Consider the following 6,254-nt stretch of genomic DNA (forward strand, 5'->3'; position numbering starts at 1 on the left):
AAACTTCACAGAGGTAGAAGAAACCACGGAGGATTTACAAGGAGACGTTCACCAAGGACACCCGGAGGCCTGCCGGCAGCAAGATTCTGGATTTCTTCCTAAGAAGCCTGGAAAGCAGTGAAACCCTCCTATGTTGCAATAACTCAGAAACTCATTAAGAGTGTTCCCAGCAGAGGTCATTCGGCTGAACACAACCGTGGACTTATTAAAACTTGATATAGACAGTGGAGTCCATAGGCCTGGATGAACTTGATATAGACAGTGGAGTCCATAGGCCTGGATGAACAGTGGTCACGTGCCAAATAACTGAGGTCTGGTTCTCCAAACTTTCACAGAGGGTCATAAGTAGAGTTTCAACTTACTCCTCAGGTTGAGTAGAGTGTACCTGTCAAAGCTAGAATCAGTAGCACTCAGATGAGAAAAATGGGAAGCACATATATCCAGTCAGCTGCAGTGTCCTAAGGGGACAAGTCTATAGGGCTGCCACTCTTGATTGTTTGGAACCGTGGCAGAGTTCTGTAGGCACAAATGTGCAGCAATGCAAACTGCGTACACTTGCTAAACTTCACAGGGGTAGAAGAAACCACCGAGAAGTTACAAGGAGATGTTCACCCAGGACACCCGGAGGCCTGCCGGCAGCAAGATTCTGGAATTCTTCCTAAGAAGCCTGGAAAGCCGTGAAACGCTCCTATGTTGCAATAAATCAGAACCTCATTCTGAATTTTCCCGGCAGAGGTCATTCGGCTGAACACAACCGTGGACTAATTAGACCCTGATATAGCCAGTGCCATCCATAGGTTTGGAAGGACAGTGGTTACGTGCCAAACAAGTGAGGTCTGGTTATCCAAACTTTCACAGAGTGCCATAAGTAGAGGTTCAACTTACTCCTCAGGTTGAGTAGAGTGTAGCCGTCAAAGCTGGAATCAGTAGCAGTCAGGTGAGAAGAACAGGAAGCAGATATACCCAGTCAACTGGCAGTGTCCTACTGGGACAAGCCTTTCTGGCTGCCACGCCTGAATGATTGCAATTGCGGCAGAGCTCTGCAAGGGCAATTGTGCAGCAATGCAAACTGCATAACTTGCCAAACTTCACGGGGATAGAAGAAACCACGGAGAAGGTACAAGTACATGTTTACCCAGGACACCCGGAGGCCTGCCGGCAGCAAGCTTCTGGAATTCTTCCTAATAAGCATGAATAGCAGTGAGACGCTCCTGTGTTGCAATAACTCAGAACCTCATTCTCAGTGTTCCCGGCCTAGTTCATTTGGCTGAACACAACCGTGGACTACTTAGAGCCTGATAGGGCAAGTGCCGTCCATAGGCCTGGATGGACAGTGGTCGCTTCCCAAACAACTGAGGTCTGGTTCTCCAAAGTTTCACAGAGTGCCATAAGTAGAGGTTCAACTTACTGCTGCGGTTGTGTAGAGTGTACCCGTCAAAGCTGGATTCAGTTGCACTCAGGTGTGTATAATGGGAAGCAGATATACACAGAGAGGTGGCAGTGTCCTATGGGGAAATGCCTATCTGGATGCCATGCCAGAATGTTTGTAACAGCGGCAGAGCTCTGCAGGCGCAATTGTGCAGCCATGAAAACTGCGTACCCTTGCCAAACTTCACGGTGGTAGAAGAAACCACGAAGGAGTTACAAGGAGATGTTCACCCAGGAAACCCGGAGGCATGCCGGAAGCAAGATTCTTGAATTCTTCCGAAGAAGCCTGGAAAGCAGCGAAGTGCTCCTATGTTGCAATAAATCAGAACCTCATTCTGTGTGTTCCCGGCCGTGGTCATTTGGCTGAACACAACCGTGGACTAATTAGAGGCTGATATATCCAGTGACATCCATAGGCCTTGATGGACAGTGGTCGCGTGCAAAACAACTGATGTCAGGTTCTCCAAACTTTCACAGAGTGCCATAAGTAGAGGTTTAACTTACTCCTCAGGTTGAGTAGAGTGCAGCAGTCATTGGTGGAAGCAGTACACTCAGGTGAGAAGAACGGGAAGCAGATATACCCAGTGCGCTGGCAGTGTCCTACGGGGACCAGCCTATCTGGATGCCACGCCTGAATGTTTGCAACCGCGGCAGAGCTCTGCAGGCGCAATTGTGCAGAAATGCAAACGGCATACCCTTGCCAAACTTCATGGTGGTAGAAGAAACCATGGACGATTTACAAGGAGTTGTTAACCCAGGACACCCGGAGGCCTGTTGACAACAAGATTCTGGAATTATTCCAAAGAAGCCTGGAAAGTAGTGAAACGCACCTATGTTGCAATAACTCAGAACCTCATTCTGAGTGTTCCCGGCAAAGGTCATTCGGCTGAACACTACCTTGGACTAATTAGTGCCTGATATACCCAGTGTAGTCCATAGGCCTGGATGGAGAGTGGTCACGTGCCAAAAAACTGAGGTCTGGTTCTCCAAACTTTCACAGAGTGCCATATGTAGAGTGTCAATTTACTCCTCAGATTGAATAGAATGTAGCCATCAAAGCTGGAATCAGCAGCACTCAGGTGATAAGAACAGGAATCAGATATACCCAGTCAGCTGGCACTGTCCTATGGGGACAAGCCTATCGGGCTGCCACGCCTGAATTTTTGCAACCCTGTCAGAGCTCTGCAGGTGCAATTGTGCAGCAATGCAAACTGGGTACCCTTGCCAAACTTCACGGGGATAGAAGAAACCATGGAGGATTTACAAGGTGTTGTTCACCCAGGACACCAGGAGGCCTGCCGGCAGCAAGTTTCTGGAATTCTTCCTAAGAAGCCTGGAAAGCAGTAAAATGCTCCAATGTTGTAATAACTCAGAACCTCATTCTGAGTGTTCCCGGCAGAGGTCATTCCACTGAAAACAACGAAGGACTAATTAGAGACTGGTATAACCAGTGCCGTCCATAGGCCTGGATGGACAGTGGTCGTGTGCCAAACAACTGAGGTCTGCTTCTCCAGACTTTCACAGAGTGCCATAAGTGGATGTTCAACTTACTCCTCAGGTTGAGTAGATTGTAGCTGTCAAAGCTGGAATCAGTAGCACTCAGGTGAGAAGAACGGGAAGCAATCATACCAACTCAGCTGGCAGTGTCCTAAGGGAAAATCGTATCTGACTGCTTCGACTGAATGTTTGCAACTGTGGCAGAGCTCTAGAGGGGCAATTGTGCAGCAATGTAAACTGCGTACAATTGCCAAACTTCACTGGGATAGAAAAAAACCACGGAGGATTTACAAGGAGATGTTCACCCGGAACAGCTGTAGGCCTGCCGGCAGCAAGATTCTGGAATTATTCCTAAGAAGCTTGAAAGCAGTGAAAGGCTCATATATTGCAATACATCAGAACCTCATTCTGAGTGTTCTCGGCAGAGGTCATTCAGCTGAACACAACCGTGGACTAATTAGAGCCTGATATAGCCAGTGCAGTCTATAGGCCTTGATGGACAGTGGTCGCATGCATAACAACAGAGGTCAGGTTCTCCAAACTCTCACAGAGTGCCATAAGTAGAGGTTCAACTTACTCCTCAGGTTGAGTAGAGTGTAGCCGTCAAAGCTGGAATCAGTAGCACTCACGTGAGAAGAACGGCAAGCAGATATACCCAGTCAGCTGGCAGTGTCCTATGGGGACAAGCCTAACTGCCTGCAATGCCTGAATGTTTGCAACTGAGGTAGAGCTCTGCAGGCGCAATTGTGCTGCAATGCAAATTGCATACCTTTGCCAAACTTATCGGGGGTAGAAGAAACCACGGAGGAGTTACAAGGAGATGTTCACCCGGAACACCCTGAGGCCTGGCTTCAGCAAGCTTCTGGAATTCTTCATAATAAGCCTGGAAAGCAGTGAAATGCTCCTATGATGCAATAAATCAGAACCTCATTCTGAGTGTTCCCAACAGAGGTCATTCGACTGAACACAACCGTGGACTACTTAGAAGCTGATATACCCAGTGCCGTCCATAAGCCTGGTTAGACAGTGGTCGTGTGCCAAACAACTGAGGTCTGGTTCTCCAAACTTTCACAGAGTGCCATAAGTAGAGGTTCAACTTACTCCTCGGGTTTAGTAGAGTGTAGCCCTGAAAGGTTGAATCAGTAGCACTCAGGTGAGAAGAACGGGACGCAGATATACCCAGTCAGCTGGCAGTTTCCTCTGGGGACAAGCCTATCTGGCTTCCACTCCTGAATGTTTGCAATCGGGACAGAGGTCTGCAGGCACAATTGTACAGCAATGCAAACTGGGTACCCTTGCCAAACTTCAGGAGGGTAGAAAAAATAATGGAGGATTTACAAGGAGATATTCAACCGGGACAGCCAGAGGCCTGCCAACAGCAAGATTCTGGAATTATTCCTAAGAAGCCTGGAAAGCAGTGAAACACACCTATGTGGCAATAATTCAGAGCCTCATTCTGAGTGTTCCCGGCAGAGGTCATTCAGCTGAACACAACCGTGGACTAATTAGACCCTGATATAGCCAGTGCCGTCCATAGGCCTGGATGGACTTTGGTTGCGTGCCAAAAAACTGAAGTCTGGTACTCCGAACTTTCACAGAGTGCCATAAGTAGAGGTTCAACTTACTCCTCAGTTTGAGTAGAGTGTAGCCCTCAAAGCTGGATTAAGTAGCACTCAGGTGAGAAGAACGGGAAGCAGATATACCCAGTCAGCTGGCAGTGTCGTAAGGTGACAAGCCTATCTGGCTGCCACGCTTCAATGTTTGGAACCGTGACAGAGCTCTGCAGGCGCAATTGAACAGCAATGCAAACTCTGTATCCTTGCCAAACTTCACGGTGGTAGAAGAAACCAGGGAGGAGTTACAAGGAGATATTCATCTGGGACACTTGGAAGCCTGCCATCATCAAGATTCTGGAATTCTTACTAAAAAGCCTTGAAAGCAGTGAAACGCTCCTATGTTGCAATAACTCAGAACCTCATTCTGAGTGTTTCTGCAGAGGTCATTTGGCTGAAGACAGCCATGGACTAATTAGAGCCTGATATAACAATGCCATACATAGGCCTGGATGGATTGTGGTCATGTGCAAAACACCTGAGGTCTGGTTCTCCAAACATTCACAGAGTGCCATAAGTAGAGGTTCAACTTACTCCACAGGTTGAGTAGTGTGTACCCGTCAAAGCTGGAATCAGTAGAACTCAAGTGAGAAGAATTGGAAGCAGATATACCCAGTCAGCTGGCCGTGTCCTTTGGGGACAAGACTATCTGCCTGCCCCACATGAATGTTTGCAACCGCTTCAGAGCTCTGCAGGTGCAATTGTGCAGCAATGCAAAGTCCGTACCCTTGCCAAACTTCACGGGGGTATAAGAAACCACTGAGGATTTACAAGGAGATGTTGATCCGGGACAACTGGAGGCCTGCCTGCAACAGGTGAGTAGAATGGAAAGTAGATATACCCAGTCAGCTGGGCAGTGTCCTAACTGGCTGCAATGCCTGAATGTTTGCAAATGTGGCAGAGCACGGCTAGCGCAATTGTGCTGCAATGCAAATTTCATACCCTTGCCAAACTTCACGGGGGTAGAAGAAACAACGGAGGAGTTACAAGGAGATGTTCACCCGGATCACCCGGAGTCCTGCCGGCAGCAAGATGCTCAATTCATAATAAGAAGCCTGGAAAGCAGTGAAATGCTCCTATGTTGCAATAACTCAGAACCTCATTCTGAGTGTTCCCGGCAGAGGTCATTCAGCTGAACACAACAGTGGACTAATTAGAGCCTAATATAGCCAGTGCCGTCCATAGGCCTGGATGGACACTGGTCGGGTGCCAAACAACTAAGGTGTGGTTATCCATACTTTCACAGAGTGCCATAAGTGGAGGTGCAACTTACTCCTCAGGTTGAGTAGAGTGCAACAGTCAATGCTGAAATTCGTAGCACTCAGGTGAGAACGGGAAGCAGATATACCCAATCAGCTGGCAGTGTCCTACGGGGACAAGCCTATCTGGCTGCCATGCATGATTGTTTGCAACCGTGGCAGAGCTCTGCAGGTGCAATTGGGTAGCAATGCAAACTGCGTACCCTTGACAAACTTCACGGGGGTAGAAGAAACCAGGGAGGGTTTACAAGGAGATGTTCACCTGGGATAACCGGAGGCCTGCCAGCAGCAAGATTCTGGAATTCTTCCTACGAAGACTGGAAAGCAGAGAAACGCTCCTATGGTGCAATAACTCAGAACCTTATTCTGAGTGTTCCCGTACAGAGGTCATTCGGCTGAAAACAACCATGCACTAATTAGAGCCTGTTATAGCCAGTTTTGTCCATAGGCCTGGATG

Source organism: Dipodomys ordii, unplaced genomic scaffold (genome assembly GCF_000151885.1).
Source record: "Dipodomys ordii isolate 6190 unplaced genomic scaffold, Dord_2.0 Scaffold149, whole genome shotgun sequence".
Lineage (NCBI taxonomy): Eukaryota > Metazoa > Chordata > Mammalia > Rodentia > Heteromyidae > Dipodomys > Dipodomys ordii.